The following is a 21,191-nucleotide window of genomic DNA, read 5'->3' as shown; positions in this document are numbered from 1 at the left end:
TTCATAAGTCACAGGAGATCTTCTTACAGGTCTCTTGACAATATGAAATGTAGGTAGTGTAATTTTCTGATAGTAGTACGTCATGCTCTTTGAGATCTTTTGTGCCACTGATATGTTGTAAGCAATGTAGTTATAAATATGGAAGGAAAAAGAAAGAAACTATTGAACTTCATGACATTCCTTAGCTGTTTTCAAAGAGAAATTCAATAGTATTGCTGGAAATGGCTACAGGTATTGCAGGTAAGAGGCTTTACAAATTACTTCTATTTTGTTGCCTCTGTGTCATTTAGACTGTCTTTTTTTGGATGTATATATTCAGATGAATACTATGCTAGCTATTGTTTTTCTCTTGTTTTTTACAACTCTACCCTATCCCATACAAAGGATTTATAGATTCCTTTCCCTCTTTAATCTCAGTTCCTTTGACATAGTAAAATAGACAGAAGGAAGAATGAGAGGCTGCAAACTTAGGTAGTCTCTGAGCTTCTCAGTCATCCTAATTCCTGAGTATTTATCTTTTTAGCTTCAGCACTTCTAACCCCTTGAGCAAAGAACATGATGTCTCTCACCAGAATAGACTGGCCACACAATATGTAATGTTTACTTTTTGAATGCCACTCAGCTTGCATTTAATCAGCTTGATATTTTTGTTTCACAGTGTTATTTTTCCTTTTTAGTCATTTTCTTGCCGTTCTCTTAGGGTTTCATAATTTGGACTGGTGCTTCTAGGTTGGTTCGCTAATGTAGCTGGAGTCTGCCTGTTAAAACTATAAAATGTTTCATTTTTTTTAACCACAGAATTTGTGTTTTTTTCTTAGTAGTAACTTGTTGCATGATATTTGGCAAACTCCCCAGCACCCCCAAATCCTCAAATTGGAGCCCTTTGTTAATTGCTGAGCACAGTTGCTATTTTTGCATCAAGATTATATAGTTCTTTTCATTTTCTTTAGCTGTTTCTATCAGATTGTAGTATTTAGGCAATTGAGTAAAAAATGAAAAGGTAGCTTTAAAAAAATCCCAAATCTACCTATATTACTGCTTTAAAAAAACATAATAAATACTTGGACCTTAAATTATACTAAGTTTTATAGTCCCTCAGCAATGGTCCTTTTAAAAATAGTGTAATTTGTTTGGGTGGGCATACCAAAAAAAGTGTCATTTTAATATGGTGATTAAGGTATTTAGTATAATGTTTGGTAAATATATGTTATAGTATGTCATTATACAACGTCAGCTGTTTTAAAATGAAAATGCTAGGTTTTTCTGGCTAGGAGTTAGAGAAAAAACATTTTGCCAAGTGCATTGGTTTCTTAATAAGTTTTAGGTGTTTTTCTTTAAGCATATTTTGCTTTTCAAAAGTAGTAATGTCAGGTGCTAGGTATTTGTAATGTTGCCTTCTAATGTTTACAGTAGTCACCTTTATGGTAAGTTAAGGGAGGGTTGAAAATGGTCCAGTTATAGAAGAATTAAAGGAAAAATAACCTAGGTATGCTCCTGAAAACGATGGCATTTGTTTACTGGTTAAAAGTAACACAGAATATCATGTATGGAAGAACCAGAGGTTATCCATCCAGCATAACTATACTTAGTTGGGTATTTGGTTGCTACATTGTACTTGATTAATATAGAGCTTGGTAGTTCCTTGAAACCTCCATTTTTTTTTCACATGAACAGTTGAGTACTTCATTGTTCTTGTGAGGTTAAATTTTGGAACCCAAGTATAGTTACTCACCATTCTTTAATTTCATCTTATTAAATTTAGTCTTTTATTTTGGTCTGTTATGATCTCTTTGACCTGACTTTTCCATTCAGCATGTTAACTATTCCTCCTAATTTTTTATCATAAATACACACTTGATAATTGTGTAATCTATGCTTTTAGCTGTTGTTGTTTTGTTCTTTATTCCCAAAGCAGACTATGACATCAGGGATGCCATGACAAGCATGTGAATTGGATTTGAGTAAGGGGTTGCTGTGCTATGTCACCAGCCTCACTTCCTCCTCTGAAACCATCTGGTCCCTGGGCCAGAGCTGAGTCAGGATGACCAGAGATGGGTTTAGTTAGGTTCCTAATAAAAGTGTTGAGCCACTCAAGACTGTTCCCTGGCATACTTCTCTCTCAAAGGTGATATACACTTGTTAATAATTGTTCTTGGGTCCTATCATTGAATTGAGCTCTAAAAAACCATCCAGCTTTTCAGTCATCTAAGATGAGCCTGTATTTTCCCCCCTTGATGCCCTAGTGAGAGACTTTGTCATATGCTTTGTTGAAATTCATTTCTTGGTGATCTATTTTTGTCAAAAAAATTGAGATTAATATGAAATGTTCATGTTCATGATGAAGCCATGCTGCCCCCTAAATATTCACAATCTATCTCTTTAAATTATTTATTAAATTTTCTTTCCTGAATTCAGACTTTACTAGGAAAGGAAAAAAGACTTCAATTAGTCAAGTCATTTATTAAATGCTTACTATGTGTCAGACAAAAACATGGCTCTCCTTAAGGAACACAAATTCCAGTGCAGAAACATCATGAAAACAATTGTGCATTCAGAATATATATTGTTTAAATGGAAGGTAATCTTAGAAACATAATTGTTTTTTTTTTTGATTTTCAAAGGGAACCAATGACATCATGAGAGTGATTTAAGTGAGGTAGAGCTATGCAAAGTTATAAGCATCATCCTTTCCTCCAAAGTCATTGAAGTCCACTGGAAAGACATAGGACAAGACAGTTGATAATGGCTCATATTGCAGTGTGTGACTTCAGCCTTTCCACATAAAGTCCTTTCCCAGCTGTCAGTTTATCTAAGATAATGACAAAAAAAATGGCCTAATTTACCATCACACACACACACACACACACACACACACACACACACACACACACACACATCTGGAAGCAGAGAAGATCCTCAAAGTTTCTGGCTAGAAGAATGGGTTTGCAAGGTGAAGAAGGATCCTTGAAGTTGCTCATAGACCAGAGCACCTGTCAGAAGAGTGACCACACCTCTCTTTGGATCATGCCAGTTTGGAAGAGGGAAGACATTAGTATTAAAGGGAATGGGGAAGCTAGGAAATGCCTTTTTCAGAAAGTGGGATTTAAAATGAATCTTAAAGGAAGCAGGGAAATCAGGGGAAATTGCTGAGGAAGTAAAGCATTCTAGCCATAGGGGACAGTCTGTGAAAAGGCATGGAATTTAAGAGTATTTTTTGTGTTGAACAACAAGAAAACTGTCATTGGACCAAAGAGTAAGTAGAAAAGAGTAAAATGGAGAAGACTGGAAAGGAATAGTTGGATTTGTGAGAAACTTAAGTGGCCCACTAGATGGACTGCTGGACTTGGAGTCAGGAACACTCATGTTTCTGAGTTCAAATCAGTCCTCAAGACACTAGTTTGGCCCTGGGAAAGTCACTTTTTACCCTGTTTGAGTTGGAGAAGGAAATGGCCCACCACTCCAGTATCTCTGCCAACAAAACTCCAAATGGGGTCACAAAGACTTAGACAGGACTGAAATAATTGAACAGTGAGCAAATTAAAAGTGAGAAATTAGTTCTTCCAAGTGTTTCAGGAAAATAGAAATATATTTTTGAGAAAAATTTGTTTTTGATGTATCCTCTCCATTTTCCTGCTCTCTCTCTTCCTTGTGTCCTGTTCCTTCTCTTTCCTTACCCACCTTTTAGACTCTCCCTGCCCCCAAGTGTCAGACCAGTTGCTAAGAGATTATGCTTCTCTTCTGATGAGAATGAGCTGGTTTCACCTTCTTCACATATTTTTTGCTTGGAGGAAGAAATGAGTGAATAAGAGTTTTAGTTACCAAAGGTATACAGCTGACTTCTGATCAAGGCTTAGACCAAATCATGTGAAAGGTTTGCTCCATTAATACTTCAAATATATCTATTCAGTATCTCTCTATCCTCATCATGCTTTTTCTTTCCCTTGGTTCATTGATAGGTCCTACTATTGTTCATCACTTTTCTCCACTTGTTCCTAGACTTGATTACATAAAAGCATTTTCACTGTGTGAACTTGGGCAAGTCACTTAACCTCATTGCCTTGCAAAAACAAAAAACTCATAAAAAGCATTTTCAAGTGTAATAATGAAAGGAATCTCTTAGTTTTTTTGTTCTGTTTTGTATGGAAATTCTACTTATTTAAAGTAAAATTTCCATTTCTGCTTTCATCTGAACTTTTGTTAAGTAAATATTACTATCAAATGTACTATCTGATATCATCATCATAATAGCTCACATTTACATCGACCCACCAAGGTAGGTGGGATATTATCACAACTTAAAAGATAACAGTCTGGGAATTAGACTATAAATGTTAGTACTGGAATGTGAACCATGCTATCTTAAACTGGGCTCATTATTATCAGCTGACTAATAAGGAAGAATTGGAGAAAGCTAGAACTCATAAAAGTAACTAGCATGTAGGTTAATATGCTTTCTTAGGGAAGATGTAAATATTGTATGGTCTTCCATTATGTCATATTCTTTCATTATACCTTACTGTTACCCTATTCATCCAACTCCCTCCTCTCCTTTTAAGAGCTCTCGATCTCCTGCCAGTTTTAACTCAGTACCCTAAGAAAAGCAGTGTATCCACTGTGCTACCTAGCTGTCCCCATAAGTGTTCTTAATAGACTATCATCAATCAATGCAGAAACCATTTACTTCATGCCTCAAATTAAAGTAAATCAATCCCTAGCTGAAGTTCAACTGAAGAAGGTTTTTGAATAGCCTCAAATTGAAGTCATCCAATCCCTAGTTGAAGTTCCAACTGAAGAAAAGGTTTTGAATGTCATTAGGACCTTTCAAGTAGCAAAGCACCTGATGCTGATTCCATTCTAGCTGAGATCTACAAGATGAGAGGAGTCCATTGCTTATCCAAAAACTGACTGAAATTTTCCAGGTTACATGGAATGAAGAGGTTATCCCCAAGAATTCAAGGATGCCTCCATTGTCCATCTCTATAAAGGTAAAGGGAATAGATTGTTCTGTGACAGTCACAGGGGTATTTCTCTTTTAGTCATTGTTGGTAAGATTCTTGCCAGTCTTTAATAGGCTGATCCTTCACCTGGAAGATGGTCACTTCCCTGAGAGCTTAGGGTGGCTTCAGAAAGGGTAGAGGAAGAGTCAACTTGGTGTTTGCTGCCAGACAATTCCAGAAAAAATACCAGGAACAGAACAGGCATCTGTATATAACATTTCTAGATCTGAGCAAGGCCTGTGATGCCATCAATCATGAGGGTTTATGGAAAATTATATCAAAATTTGGTTGCCTGGAGAAGTTCATCAGTACTGTACATCAATTTCATGATGCTCTTGAGATTTCTAGTCATCAATAGAGTGAAACATGGATGTATCTTTGCTTCCATACTTTTTAGCATGATGTTTTCAGCCATGTTATCAAATGTCTTCAATGAGAGTAAACATGGTCTCAAGGTCAGCTACCACACTGACGCCAAATTCTTTAACTTGAAAAGGCTACAATCCAAGATGAAAGTGGAGGGAATATTGGTGCACAATCTTCTGTTTGCAAATGATTGTATACTTGATGCAGCCTCTGAAGCTGAGATGCAACAAAATATGGATTGATTCGCTGCTGCTTGTGCCAATTTTGGTCTAAGTCAATACCAAGAAAACCCAGGTGCTCCATCAGCCAGCACCATACCATCCATATGTGGAACCATCAGTTACAGCAAATGGAGAAGCTTTGAGTACTGTGGACAAGTTCACTTATCTTGGCAGTGTCCTTTCCAGGGAGGTACACATTGACAATGAGGTTGACATTCGCATTGCCAGAGCTAGCTCAGTATTTGGGAGGCTCTAAAAGTTTTAAAGAGAAGACTGACTACCAAACTGAAGGTCTACAGAGCCATTGTGCTGACCTCATTGCTATATGCCTGTGAAACTGGGATAGTCTACCAGGAAACTGAATCACGTCTATTTAATTGTCTAAGGAAGATTCTGAAGATCACCTGGCAGGAGAAGATACCAGACACTGAGATCCTTTCTCGAGCTAAACTGCCTAGCTTTTCAACATTACTACAGAGAGTTGCAACAACGATGAGCTGGACATGTTAAAATGCCAGATGTACACTTGCCAAAAAGACAATTTTATGGAGCACCCACACAGGGCAAGCGCCCACAAGGGGGTCAGAAGAAGTAATAACAAGACAACCTGAAGGTCTCATTGAAGAATTTTAGAATTGATTGTACAGCATGGCGTGCCCTCATTGGGGAGGGGCTGCACTCTATGAGGAAGGCAGAATTGAAGTAGCTCAAAGGAAATGTGACATAAGGCACTATTTATGCCCAACCTGTGGTAGAGCATTCCAAGCTCTTATTGGTCTGATCAGCCACAGTGGGGCACACTATGATTTATCTCAAACATAGTGATGTCATTTTGGTCTTCTACGATAATGAAGGACAAGAACAGCTATCCATACAACTATCCATGGCAACTAGTCATACAACTTCCCCAGGTTTTTGTAAATTTGTTTTCAAAAAATAAAAGTTGTAAACAGCACAAAATGGCTCAGAATTCTTTAGACCCTATTAAACTTTTTTTACATCTTAAGGAAAATTTGTTTTTAAACTAATGCTAAGGTTTAGAAGTTTTTAAAAGCTATTTCTGTCTTTAATATCACATCATTAAATTTTCTACCTCTTGTACACAAGCAGTAAAATGTAATTAATTAGAAGTGAGCATAATTATTAGAGTGAATCCTTGAAAGCTGAGATTATCTGACTTTTTTCTGTTTGTCCCTAGTATTTAACACAGTGCCTTGCAAAAAGCAAGATCTTAATAAATTTTCCATTCATTTTCTTTCATATCAAAGATCAAGTTGTAGGTCTGACTTCATGGAACCTGGAATATTCATAATAAAAAGGAGGAAGGCATTCATATTCTTCTCTCATGTTTCCTCATATGCTTTGCTCACTAGCCACTTCTTAGGGGTTTTGTAAGTTGCTAGATATCTTTTCTAACTAGACCTTAAAGGTTCGGGAGTGGAGATCAGCAGTGTATCTGAATATACTTATAAATATTTGAATTAAATGTGGCAGAAGTTTGGACTAATAGGTTGAATCTTTCTGAGATGCTTCCTTCTCCCTGTGGAGTTGGGGTGAAAATAAGTATAGATTGACTTGTATCTGTGAGGAATATGGCAGAGAGATGAAAAGTTTCTTGTTAGAATTGATGGCTATTTTTTTAAAGAAACATTACAAACAATTCCAGTGAAGATTCTGTGAAGAATTTGAAGTTTACCATATAAATCTGAAAGAACTGTTACCTGTGATGTCTATAGAGAAAAAAAAACAAGAGACAAAAATAACATGTTCTGAAAGACTTTCTTGTGGAGAAATACAAAGAAGATTCTTGAGAAATTTTTATTAGTATTTTAAGTGAAGTAAATGATGGAATATTGCTTCAGAAGTTAAGAAAAATTGCCTGCTGTTTTAGTAAGTATTTGAGGTGACTCTGGCTGTGATCTTCCTCCTAGCCAAAATATTGTAAATAATATATATAATATGTCTTATTGTTAATAACTGTCTATTCAGTTAGAAAAAATAGGTATATGTTGCTACGTATGCCTACATACAAACTCTAAAGTGTAGTGCAGAGAGAAAAAGCAAAATATGATCTAATATTAGCAGAGAGTTTTAGATTTTTAGATTTAGAACAAGAATGTTGTCATATTAGTTTTTCATTTTGAATCATATCAACAATTCTTGTGATCACTTTTTTTGTTCTGTTTCAGCCACATACCAACACACCCATGCTTTATCAAACCTATCTTCTCATAAAACTATCCCCACTTTCAAGATGCTGAACTTTGAATAAAGGAATAAAAAGCATGAAGCACTCACTCTTTGAAAAGCATACCCTAAGCAAAACAGTTCCAATTCCAGGGGTTCTCATTCTTAATTGGGGGGGAGGGGTGCAGACACACAACATTTCATGTGTAATCAGATGAAAACTGATTCTACCACTGGTCCCTATAGTACAGATGGTAATATAGTTTCAGTATCATTGGTATTGATAGAAGCACATCTTTTTTCTGACATTGAACCATGTGAGCATATCATGAACTTTGTAATCTTCATAAGTGGTGGCTGCTGAGGAAGGTAGACTACAGCACCTGAGAGGTAGTTGCTTGGATCATGGCTGAGAGGGCCAAACTAGCAGCAGTGCAACTGGCCTAAGGGAAGGAGAGATGAGGCAATGGGAGACAACCCTCAGAACGCCTGGAGTTGGGAGATGGAGTGTCTTGTTTTAAGTCACACAGCAGAGAGACCAGTGACACTGGAATGAAGAGTATATGTCTGTGAAAGGGTGAGGGGATGTGCAAGGTATAAGAAGAGAGGAGTATTATGAAGCATTTTGAACAACAAACAGGATTTTATATTTGATCCTGGAGGTACTAGAGAACTATTGGAATTTATTGAGTAAGGGGGTGGGGGATTGATAAGGTCAGATCTGCATTTTAGGAAGATCAATTTGATAAAGACATTGGTTTGCAGTTGGGAGAGACTTGAGGCAGGGAAACCAATCAGCAAATCTTGGTCACAGTGTCAGAGGAGAGAAGGGGGAGATATCTGAGAGATGTATGAAAGTGAAGATGGAAGACTTTTGACTAGGATTGAATATGGAGGATGAGAGTGATGACAGCTCGGTTGTGATCCTGGGTAATTAGGAGTATGATATCCTGTCCTTCATAGTAAATGGGGAAATAAGGAAGAGAGGTAGGTTTGAGGAAAAAGAGAATGAATTCTCTTTTGGGCCTGTGGGAGTATTAGAACTGTGATTTCCTCATTGTGCTTACTTTCTCTACCAAGTCCTCTGTGCTTTATTACATAGTCCTCAAGAGTTAACAGTATTGGAAAAGCAGTTTTCTTCATTCTCCCATTTCTGTCTTGGCCTAGGTGATCTCCTATGATTGAAATTCACCCTTTTCATTTCTAATTCCTTTTAGACAATCCAGCTGGAGCTCAGCTGAAGTACCAATTATTATTCTCTATTACTAGTTGCTCTACCCCTTGCCATAGTACTCTTATCTTTTACTTTGTGGATATTTGGTATTGATTTATGTTTGTGTTGATCCCCATTCTTAGCACCCAATAGAATGGCAACTTTTGGAAGGCAGGGTTTGTTTTTATTTTTATCTATAAAGATAGTCTATTTCCATAAAACCTCAACACTTTACTGATCATAATGTTCTTGTTCAGTTGTTTCAGTTGTATCCAACTCTTTATGACCCCATTTGGTATTTTCTGGGCAGAAATATGATAGTAGTTTGCCATTTCCTTCTCCAACTCATTTTATAGGTGAAGACACTGATATAAATGAAGGTGAAGTGATTTGCCCAGGGTCACACAGCTAGTAAATGTCTGAGGTCATATTTGAACTTCAGGAATATGAGTTTTCTTTGAAACTTACACTCTTATCTCGTGGGCCATCTAACTGCTCAGTGTATGTCCTGGACCACGAGACCATAATGCTTTTGGAATAATCATCTAGTCATCATTTCATTCATTTAAGCATAATGTTATATTCATATACCACAATTTGTTCAAGGTTTCTTCCCCCTTTGATAATCAGACACCCTCTTAGATTCTAGATGTTTTACTTTTTTCTTTTAGGAAACTTTTTTTTTGGAGAGGAGGTGTTTCCCACTCATTATTTTCCCTTTTAACTGTTCCACAATCCACTCATTTTTCTGAGTTCAATGTATTTCTGTGACAAATTTTATGTTTTTAACCCTCTTTTGATTTTCAGCTAAGAGAATGGTTTATCTGCTGTTTGTTTTCTCTTTCCATTCCTCCATATTTTGTATACTCTTCTTGTTGACTCCATTTACGAGATGTAGAATAGATTTATTGACCATTATGAGAATATCTACATGAGTTGCTTATAATGAAGTTCCTGAGGGAAAATTGAAATAAATGTTGGAGCTTTGTTCATGGTTGATACCTATAGGGAAGAACTAGGGCAATGAGGCTCTCTGTTGAGTTCTGGGTGGGGGTGGGGGGTGGGAAACTATACCAATCTCCCTAAATATTGTTTGTCTATGGGAATTATTTTTAGCTTCAAAATAACTTTTGTTGTTTTGACTTAGAAAGGAAAGAGTAACTTGCAAATTATACCCATAAGTTTGATTCTTCCCACCAACTATGGTTACACAAATAACATTGAATAGTGAATAGACTCAGTTATCCAAGAAAATAGTCAACAGAAATCAGAGAATCTCTACACATTAAAATACACCAGAAAATATTCAAAGAAAATGAACTTTCCCTCTGGGAATGAAATATCTCAGCTCAACCAAGAGAGATCCCCATCTTTACCCAGAGGGAAATTCTCTGTAGTTTTCTGGGAGGCAAATTGGAAATCAGGATCTTGTTGAAGCACCAGTTCCTCTACATACCTTTCATTACCCAGAGCCTTTTCTTTCTCTCCTTGGAGTTAGTCCTTAGGACAGTTCAGAAATGTGAACTAAAAGCAAGATGATAGAAACTCCTCCAAAACTCCCCTGCTACCTCCACTCCTCAACAGAGGCATATAGCCAAGTAATCATTCTCTCCAATGAATTGGAATCATATCTGAGCAAGGGGCTTACAGAGAATTAACAAGTTCTACTCTATTTTTTCACCTTTTTTACACTAGTATGTTCCTTTTATTTTCTTTTTCTACCCTCTAAGTTATTATCTCTCTTATTTAATTCCCTTAATTACCTTTGAAACTATTAAGATTCTAATGAGACAATTTTCCCCCTTTAAAATGTAAGCACTATAGTCATCAAACCCCAACTAAAATCCCATCTTCTATAGAAAACCTTTCCCAACCTCTCTTAGTTCTAGTGCTTTCCTTCCTTTAATTACTTCCTAATTATCCTGTATTATTTGTACATTTGTCTATTGTCTCCCCAGTAGATTTTTAAAAAATATTCTCAGCCTTTAGCTCAGTGGTTAGTATTTAGTAGGCACTTAATAAATACTTAATTGACTGGTTTTCTGAAGAGTTAAATTGTCTAAATCTGGCACAAATTCTGTGGTAACAGAATCAATAATAACAACAGTAATTGACTTTATAATTAAAAAAGCAAAAAGCACATTTCCTTTTTTTTTAGCATGTTTGCTTAAGGTGACCACAGTGGTCATATCTAATACAAATTCTCAATTTTTTCCTTAAATTATTAAAGTGACCATATATTATTAAATTTTATAAGAAATCTTCAGGATATATTTGTACCACATCTTGCCCAACACTTTATGGATCTATTTACTTGGTGTAAATTCTCTTAGCCACTTCTGTAAAACTTGTTTGATGACCCTGCATTCTCAGACACTGAGTCATTAGAAGGAGGGTTCTTAGCTTTTTCGTGACATGAACCCCTCTGGTGGTCTGCTGACATCTATAGACCCTATCTTAGAATAGTGTAGGGTGTCTGTTTCTTAAATATTTGAAGAAAATGCCAAATTTTAGATGTTACTAAAAGTTCAAAATTTAATTTTTTTTGCCCAAATTCATAGATCCCTTTGTAAGAGAAGTATTTGGATGTTGGATTAAGAACTTATGCAATTGAACATAAATTCTGACAGGTTCTACCAAGCTGGAAAAGGTAGATAAGAGCTTTTATTATGGATAGATAATATCTTGTCTGAGGACCAGTCTGTTGAAGTTTTGAGAAGCTTATCTTTAGGTTGACTTAATGATGAATTTTAAATTGTGAGACAAATTTTAAAATTGTGAAACAGGATTTAACATTTTGCTAATGCCCTTTATTATATTGCAGTCATTTCTGGGCATGCTAAATCCAGTGAGATTTCCTTTGTAAAAATGAAAATCAGTTAAAACTGACACTGAAAACATTTTTTAAAAATTTTTAAATTTTTTTAAAGAAAGATTTTGTTTATTTTGAGTTTTACAATTTTCCCCCATTCTTGCTTCCCCCCACCCCCCAGAAGGCATTGTTAGTGTTTACATTGGTTCTATATTATACATTGATCTCAGTTGAATGTGATGTATCATATCCTTAAGGAAAATAAAATATGAGATAGTAAAATTACATAATAATATAATGCTTCCCCCCCCAATTTGATTGTAATAGTCTTTGTTCAAAGTCCATAATTCTTTCTCTGGATACAGATGGTATTCTCCATTGCAGATAGCTCAAAATTGTCCCTGGTTGTTGCACTGAAGGGATGAGCAAGTCCATCAGGGTTGATCATCGCCCCCATGTTGCTGTTAGGATGTACAGTGTTTTTCTGGTTCTGCTCATCTCACTCAGCATCAGTTGATGAAAATCTTTCCAGGCTTCCCTGAAATCCCATCCCTCCTGGTTTCTAATAGAACAATAGTGTTCCATGGCATACATATACCACAGTTTGTTAAGCCATTCCCCAACACTGAAAGCATTTTTGACAGTTTTTTCAGTGATACATGAAAAAAAAACTAATAAACTGAAAGTGTAGGGGAATAAGGGGAGTTTGAGGAGAGATGAAAGGCTGGAGAAACTTCTATGGCGACTTTCTGTTATTGTAGAAATAACTACCATTCTCCCAGTCACCCAGGCCCATCAATAATAATGTCACCCTTATAGCTACTACCCTAGTAAAGCCCTTATCACCTCTCACTTGGACTATCCAGCAGCCTTCTAATTATTCTCCATATTTCCACCTTTCCTGTGTTGTATTACATCCTTCACTTAGCTGAAAGTGCTTTAATACATAAGTCTGAAAAGGTCATCCCAGCATTTCTTAGTAAGCTCTAGTGGCTCCCTATTACTTCCTAAATAAAATAAAATCTTCTCTATTTGTCAGCTAAAGGTCTTGATAACTTTATAACTTTTTACTTTTCTATTATTCTCTACCTACATACTCTGTGATTCAATTATACTCACCTTCTTGCAATAACTCAGACAACTCTATCTCCAATCTCCATATATTTGTATTGACTAAAGCGTCTCTAATGGGTGTGATATACAACCTAGAAAAGGTTGCACCTTTTCAAAGCAGAGGGTGACGTATTTAGAAATGTCCTGCCATCTCATCAGATTGCTGTTCATTCCTTTTTCCTATTGATCTATTTACCTTGTGAATGATTTTAGTAGTCCAAAAATATCATGAAGAGCTATTATTAAAAGTATTTAGTAACTTAAATCTGAAGGTTTAGTAAATAATCTATTGACCATTTACCCCCTGCGGTGGTTTGATAGTTTATCAGCACCACTCCATGAATAGTTTTATGACACCAGTTGAGGATATCAACACAGGATTTACAAAAAAAAAAAAATGGATTTCAGTGGATTATTGACCATACAGCAAGTTCTGCTGGTTATAATTATTATTAAACATGTCATATCACTGCATAAATATGATGCATCTAATGGTTTCAATCTTTTCTACATCAGTAATCAGTGTAACTTATTAATAAATAGCAAAAAGCAAAACTAAACTTCATAGGATGAGCCAATTTAAGCTATTGGTAAAATGGTGTTTGTAGCATTTCCAGCATGATAGAACCTGTTAGAGCTTGTGTACTCCCCTTTGTGGGGTAGAGAAGACAGAAGTAAAATGAAAATTGAGTAAGCTCTACCTTGAATTTACTTTGTTTTCTCCACCTATATCAACAGTTCAGAAACCCTTTTGGTTATTCTGAGCTTCCTCCTCAGTTCTAGTAACATTTTTGACATATTTTAAGAAAGAAGTCTAATCATATTTTTTTTGTTTTTGCACCATTCACATTTGCCTTTTTTTCTTTTTTTTGGATTATCCACATTTTCTAATGGATCATTTTTCACCCTGTAAGAATTATAACGTTATAACAAAAAATAAAAAGAGTTTAGTAAAGCAAGCCAACAAATCAAAAGTCTAAACTTTAGATATCCTATTCCTTTAAATTACTTTAAATTCTCTCCTTTTTTTGGCAGAGATGTTATGGTGAATTCTTTGTTGGTGGGGAATGAAACATTCAACATTATTTCTCAACATTAATTTTTTTCTTATTATTTAATTAGGCAATGGGTTTAAGTGACTTGCCCAAGGTCACACAGCTAGGCAATTATTAAGTGCCTGAGGTCAAATTTAAATCCTCTAGACTCCAGGGCCGGTGCTCTATCTACTGTGCCACCTAGCTGCCCCTTGACATTAATTTTTAATTTTTTTATGTCCTTGTTCTTTCCATTTGCTTTGTGTTTGATAGGTCTGGCTTTTCCTGGTTCTCTTCACTTTGTTTCAGTTTATACAACTTGTCCTCTTCTTCCTTATTCATTATATGTATTTTGTTGTTTCTATCCCCGAAGTAATTTTGTATTACATTCACATATAGCAGTTTTCTCAGCCTTACAACAATTAATAGGACCATCTATTTTCTTTCTACTATTTACTGGGGTTGTTTTTTTTGCAAGGCAATGGGGTTAAGTGACTTGCCTAAGGTCACATAACTAGGTAATTATTAAGTGTCTGAGGCTGGATTTGAACTCAAGGACTCCTGACTCCAAGGCCAGTGCTTCTGCCCCCTCTACTATTTACTATTTTAAAAAATGCTGCTCTATTATGGATTTGATAGGGTTTTGGAGGGGGAGTGGGGGACAAGGGACAGGAAGATGGAATTGACCTCTAGAGATATGCCTAGCAGTGAGATATCTGGATTAGAGGATAGACATTTTGTTTTCCCAAATGGTTGAATCAATTCATAGCTCTTCCAGTGATGTTTCAGTTTGTTTTTTCCCACAAATTCTCCAAAAGTGATTATTATTCTTTGTCACTTTTGCTAATTTGCTTTCTCAGGCAACACTCCAGAATTGTTTTGATTGCATTTCTCTTAATAAGTGATTTGGAATAGAGTTTCATGTAAGTTGTTAATAGGTTATAATTTTTTTATGACTGTTCCTATCCTTGTCCACTTATATATTGACTGTAGCTTTTGAACTTCTGTTAGTTTCCTTTATAGCTTAGATATCAAATTTTTATCTGAAATATTTGATAGAAGACTTTTCTACCCCACCCCCTCCCATTGACTGCATCTTTTAGTTTCATTAATTTTATTTTTGTAAAAGTTTTTAAATTTAAAGTAATTAGAATTATACTTATTGTGAATAAGACTTCCCTTTCTATTATTTCTTCCAGAATATTGTTATCGCTGTATGCAAATTTTGCTGTTTGTATGTTTATTATCTTGCATATTTATTGAAACTATTATCTCAATTGGGGTTGGGGATTTTTTGGGGGGCTGATTCTCTAGGATTTTCTGAGTAAATTATCATTCCATCAGCAAATAAAAAAGGATAGTTAATATCCTCTTTGCATATATTTCTGCTTTTTTCTTATCTTATTGTTAGTATTTCTAGAATTATCTCAAGTAATAGTAGAAAAAAGAGCATGCTTACTTTATTCCTTTATTTATTGTGAACATTTCTAGCATTTCCCCATGATCTTAAATGTGCCAGCTTTTGGTTTTAAATAGTTACTATAGATGATGAATAAAGTTGCATTTTGACACAGGCCGTTTCATTTATTGGGGGAAAAAATCATGTAATTTTTGGATGTTTTTAATATGAATAATTGTTTTTCTATGTTGCATCATTCTGAAATTTTCCTTAGGATTTTGTCACATTTAAAAGAAAAATGATCATCTGTTAGCTTATCTTATTTATCTTTTAACACATCTTTTTATAATCTAAGTTCCTTTGGGGGGGTTGCAAGACAATGGGGTTCAGTGACTTGCCTAAGGTCCCATTGCTAAGTAATTATTTAGCATCTGAGGACGAATTTGAACTCATATCCTCCTGACTCTGGCCAGGGCCAGTGCTCTATCCACTGTGCTACCTAGTTGCCCCATTGGTAATTTCCTTCCAAAGTTCTCAACATTTCCTTCTACCAACTGATTCTTTCTTGTTGGTAAAATTCAGTTCCAAAACAGAATTTTACCTTGTTGATTGTTAAACCTTTTGAAGAATGAAATTAACATTGAAGACAAGTTGAAAATGAGTCGCTCCTCTTGTTTTTGACAGAGAGGCAAGAAACTGGATACATATAATGTATGGATGCATACATATAAATGTTGTATGATTCATTGTAAAGAGGGAGTTTGAAGCTATTTGGGGGTATGAATGAATAAGCATTTATTATTAAGCATTTACAGTATGCAAGATTCTAAATGGTGAAGATACATGAAGCGAACTAAGAGTCTTTGCTCTCAAGGAACATATTTTTAGTAGAGAGGAGATAATATATAGAAAAAAACATTCTGCTACCTTTCAGATAGAAAGGTCCAGTGATCCCTAGATGGCAGCAGCAAAGTAGGGGCTGTGAATCATCTTTAATGTCATTTCCATGGATTTCTGATGTGATCTATAGAAGAAGTACAGGAAATATGAAGAACAGTAAATGTAAGTACAAAGCATAGAGAAAACATTTCCAAAACAATGTATTTTTTCATTTCTTAGAAATTTTCTCAACTAAGAGATTCCTTAAGTCTTTTTTTTAGTTGATTCTGCCTTTTAGCTGTCCTTTCACTGTTTAACATTATGGATACCCATTATTAACATGTGCCAATATTAGGGTCATTTCATAAGAATTAAAAAATTAAAAATAATGGTGAAAATTTTTGTGTACATAGAATGAAAAAGAGTTGAGATAATGGTGATTTCTGATTTTCTGTTTTGTTGTTGTAATTGTCATTGTTTCCAAAATTGTTCACTTTTTTTTTCTCTTAAGGCGAATATTTTTATAGTATTTTGTTTTATTTTTATTATTTTAATAGTAGGTTGCTTTTCATATGAACATTAAAGGAAACTGAATTTTGAAACCTCACTTGAAAAACATAGTGTGTCCTCTAGTTAGGTTTAACACATGATAAGTCATTATTTTGTAATTGGGACATTGCATTTTTGAATTTAGGGTTTGTCTTCTTTGACTAAAGTTGAACCAGCAGATAATAGCAGCTAGTATTTATCTAGTATTTTAAGATTTACAAAATGCTTTATATGTTACCTCTTTCGATCTTCATAAAAACCCTGGGAAGTAGGTGCTGTTATGACTCCCATTTGATAGATAAAGAAACTGAGACTGGGAGAGATTAGGTAACTTGTCCTGGTTCACACAACTAGGAAAGCTCTGAAATGGGATTCAAAGTCAGGTCTTCCTAATTCTACCTCATAGCTGCCAAAAATTGTAATGGAAAAGGAAGTTAAACTCTTAATCTAGCCATTTTCTTTTTGTAAGTATATGGCTTATCCACATGCTAAACTTATGAAGATATTACTTCAGCCAGCAAATAGATGCTGCTCTTTCTGTTCATAATTTGTCTTCAAGGTATTACCATATTTCCCCATGTATAAGACGCATCTTAATTTTAGGGCCCAAAATTTGAAAAACTATATTACATAAAGTTATTCAAGTTGTTTTATTCATCATGAAATTCAAGGACCTTCTGCTCATAGCTTTCAGGCATCTTTTGGGCAAGTCTGGTGCATGGACACATGCCTAGTCCATTTTGTTTCATGAATCTGAAGCACAAGTTGTGTCCTTTTAAAATCAGCCACTTGTTTTTCATCAGCATTTCTTCCAGTCTCCTGCTGAACCCTCTTTGTGGACACAGGAATTCCAGTGGCCCTTTGCTCTTCAATCCATCTCTTCACTTCCCTCTCTTAACTCAGACCATTTGGCTGCCTTGTCTCTCATGGCCTTCTTTCTGCTGCAGCATTTTCAGTAGGTATTCTTCTTCCCCTAGCCAGTCTCAGATTGTTTTCTCAGTTGGAAGAGAATCAAACTGACATTCAGCAGCACGATTTCCATTCACTTTTACAAACTGAATCACTTTGAACTTGAATTCAACAATGTATGAAAATCTTTTCTGAGCCATTTCTGGGTAGAACATGGCAAAATATAACCTAAAATACTGGTAACAAATGTGAAACAATGAGCGCAAAAAAAAGTGCAAAAAAAAGTGAGAAATGCAAGTAAAAAAATCTACAATCACTGTATAAGATCCTCCCAGTTTTTAGACCCCCAAATTTTTCAAAAAATTGTGCATCTTATACGTGGGGAAATAAAGTATTTTCTGGGTCCCTCTTTTCTTTAACTGTTGAGTTTTAAAGTTTTGTTTTAAGCACTCAAAAAAGGTACTAATTGACAGATAGCAAAGTGATATCCTTATATCTTAGATAAGGGAAAAATTTGGGAAAGAATTAGAGTACTAAAATGCAAAGAAATTTTTATTTTTAAAGTTCATATTTGCTGATTGCTGATAACTACTTTTTTGTTTTCGTTGTTGTTGAAGACTGCTTCAGAAATAGAGTAACTGATGAAAGAAATTGGTTGTAGGAAAATATCAAATAATTAAAAAAAATTTTTTTTAATTTTTTCTTTTATTAAAGATTTTATTTGAGTTTTACAATTTTACCCCCAATCTTACTTCCCACCCCCCCCACTCCCCCCCACGGAAAGCATCTTTACTTGTTTCCATGTTGTACATTGATCCAAATTGAGTGTGATGAGAGAGAAATCATACCCTTAAGGAAGAAACAAAAAGTGTAAGAGATAACAAGATCAGACAATAAGATATGCTTTTTTTTCTAAATTAAAGGCGATAGTCCTTGAACTTATTCAAACTCTACAGCTCTTTATCTGGTACAGATGGCACTCTCCATTGCAGACAGCCCCAAATTGTCCCTGATTGTTGCACTGATGGAACAAGCAAGTCCATCAAGTTTGAAATATCAAATAATTTTAAAGGTCAGAGATCTCTTTAAAGCTATGATTTTTTTTGTTTATTTTGTTTTTAAAGGAAATTAGGTGGTGTAGTGCATAGAGTATTGGTACTGGAGTTAGGAGGACTCATCTTCCTGAGTTCAAATTCAGCCTGAGACACTTAATAACTGTATGACTCTGGGCAAGTCACTTCACCCTGTTTACCTCATCTGTAAAATGAGGTGGAGAAGGAAATGGCAAATCACTCCAGTATCTTTGCCAAGAAAACCCCAAATGGAGTTGGACACAAATGAAAAGTGACTGAACAAGGAAGTATTTTTGACTGTTTTAATGAAAAAGTTAGTCCCTGGGAGGGTGGGGGGTGGGGACACTGAACAAAAAACTATTCCAAACTGTTAAAATTTGTTTGCAAGTGAATATATCATTTTTGTATATTCTGCAGTGTTTCCATAAACATAATTCTTTAGAAAATGAAATTTAATCTAAAGAGAGCTGCCTAGGCCCTGACTTAAAGGAATTGTCCTAGGTTAATAAGAGTTGGTATAGTGCAAATATTGGAACTTAAGGTGGCTAGCTCCTCTTTATTCAGGAATGATCTCTAACCATATACAAAAACTGAGTTTTAGTGAAGAAAAAAAAGGAAAGTAAAAGTTACTGTTTTAAATAAGAACTCTAAATTAATAAATTTTGAAAGTACTGATTGATCTTGATTTAATTTGATTGATTTAATTTGATTTAATTTAATTGAACTTAATTTGGAAGTGGATAAAGTCAAGTGGTCTTGAAAAAGTTCACTTAATCTTTTAAAATAAGTTTTTTGAGGGGCAGCTAGGTGGCGCTGGCCCTGGAGTCAGGAGGACCTAAGTTCAAATTTGGCCTCAGACTCTTAATAATTAACCTAGCTGTGTCATCTTGGGCAAATCACTTAACCCCATTGCCTTGCAAAAACCAAAAATAAATAAAAAGTTTTTTGAGCTAGAATTAGATCTCTCAGATTTCTTTTGAGTTTTTATAACACATTAGATTTGAGTAATAAGAATTGTTAGTGCCCCTCCCTACCCCCATTGATTTCAATATAGATAGATAGATAGATAGATAGATAGACAGACAGACAGACAGACATCATGTTTATTTACCTGTGAATGTATCTTCCCATGCTTTGCTTATTGCAATAGTGTCTGCTTTAAAAATGCTTATTATGTATTAATACCCAAATTCTTCCATATATTTTCACTTTGTTTAGATAAGATTAATCATTGATTTCAGTTTTTAGATTTTTGACATTTTATAACTTACTAGAACAAATAGATCTGTATTTTAATTTAATTTGAAAGAAGTTGATCATATACTACAAAAGGCTATTCTGTACATAATATTTTTATTTAGTCATTTTGTTTTCCATTTTGAAACAAAAGGGTAATTGTTATATAATTCAGGTAAAGGAATATTTATTAAAGTCTACAAAGTACAAGTAAAAGAGTGAAATGCACCTTTTCTGTTGGGGAGATGAAAGATATTCATAGGTAAATAATAAGATAATTTTGTAGATTGAATACTGATCACTGTGGGATATCAGGAAAGTTTGAGTGGAAGATACTACCTAAACTGAGAATTGAAGAAAGTTAGGGATTATATGAGGTAGAAGAGAGTGTGCAGAAAGGCTTGGGAGCAGGAATTGGAATCTTGCTTTGGGAGAACAAGGTAGTTTGGCCAAAATGTAAAGGACATGAAAGGAAGTGTCTCCATCTCTTTCACTTTTGGGTCTTAAGAGGGATTTATAAGAGAATGAGACCAATCAGTAATTGTTTGAAAGATAGTGTAAAAAAAATTTTTTGTACCTTTTAAATCACATAGGAGTTATCTGTAGGCAAAGACAGAAATAGAAAGTTACAAGGAGGGCAGGTCGGGTCTCTGATATCAGGCAGTACCTGGAGATACTGGAGAAGAAAGGGGGAACCATCAGGGCTACTAGCTGGATTTCATTATGATGATTTTAGGCTCATTAGAAAAGAAAAGAAGGTGGCAGTTTGAGTTAGTTCCAAGGAGAGGCTGCTTTGTATTATGTCTCTCACTTCTTCTGTGTCCTTAGTCATCTTTACACCAGAGCAGGTCAGTCATGCATTCAGGTTTTATAAGGAAAAGTAGCTCTTGCTCAGGTCAGTATGGTGGTTTTCTCCTTTTTAATGTCATCATGGTCAGGGAAACACTAGGGGATTGGCTAGGATGAGAGGCTGGTATATACAAAGCTCTGGAGTCTGGAAATTTGCAGATATAGAAGATTCTGACTGAATGTGAGTGGGGTTGAACCAAAGTAGAGATAGCCTTTAATACTAAAGGTCCCTCAGACCAGAGAGGTTTTCTTTGGACTATTCACTATTTTCTTTTTCTGATCTAATTTATTTCTTTTTTGTAGTTCTAAACTTGACAACAACAAAAACCACAACAGAAAAAGCATTAATTGTAC

The 21,191-nt window shown here is 35.1% G+C and overlaps 1 protein-coding gene across 3 annotated transcripts in view; it reads left to right on the top strand.

Moving 5' to 3' along the window:
- Window positions 1-21,191, top strand: part of MAP4K3 (mitogen-activated protein kinase kinase kinase kinase 3) — a 212,985-nt gene that overhangs the window by 14,268 nt on the left and 177,526 nt on the right. The window contains exon 2 of one of the 3 annotated variants that reach the window (XM_074204329.1): window positions 16,277-16,404. The exons of the other annotated variants lie outside the window; for them this stretch is intronic. The gene's annotated coding sequence lies outside the window, so the exon portion shown is untranslated. The remainder of the gene's footprint in view (window positions 1-16,276; window positions 16,405-21,191) is intronic. 3 annotated transcript variants of the gene reach the window in all.

The sequence above is a fragment of the Macrotis lagotis genome, chromosome 1 (assembly GCF_037893015.1).
Source record: "Macrotis lagotis isolate mMagLag1 chromosome 1, bilby.v1.9.chrom.fasta, whole genome shotgun sequence".
Lineage (NCBI taxonomy): Eukaryota > Metazoa > Chordata > Mammalia > Peramelemorphia > Peramelidae > Macrotis > Macrotis lagotis.
The sequence above is the reverse complement of the archived record's forward strand: the minus strand, read 5'-3'. Positions and strand labels throughout refer to the sequence as shown.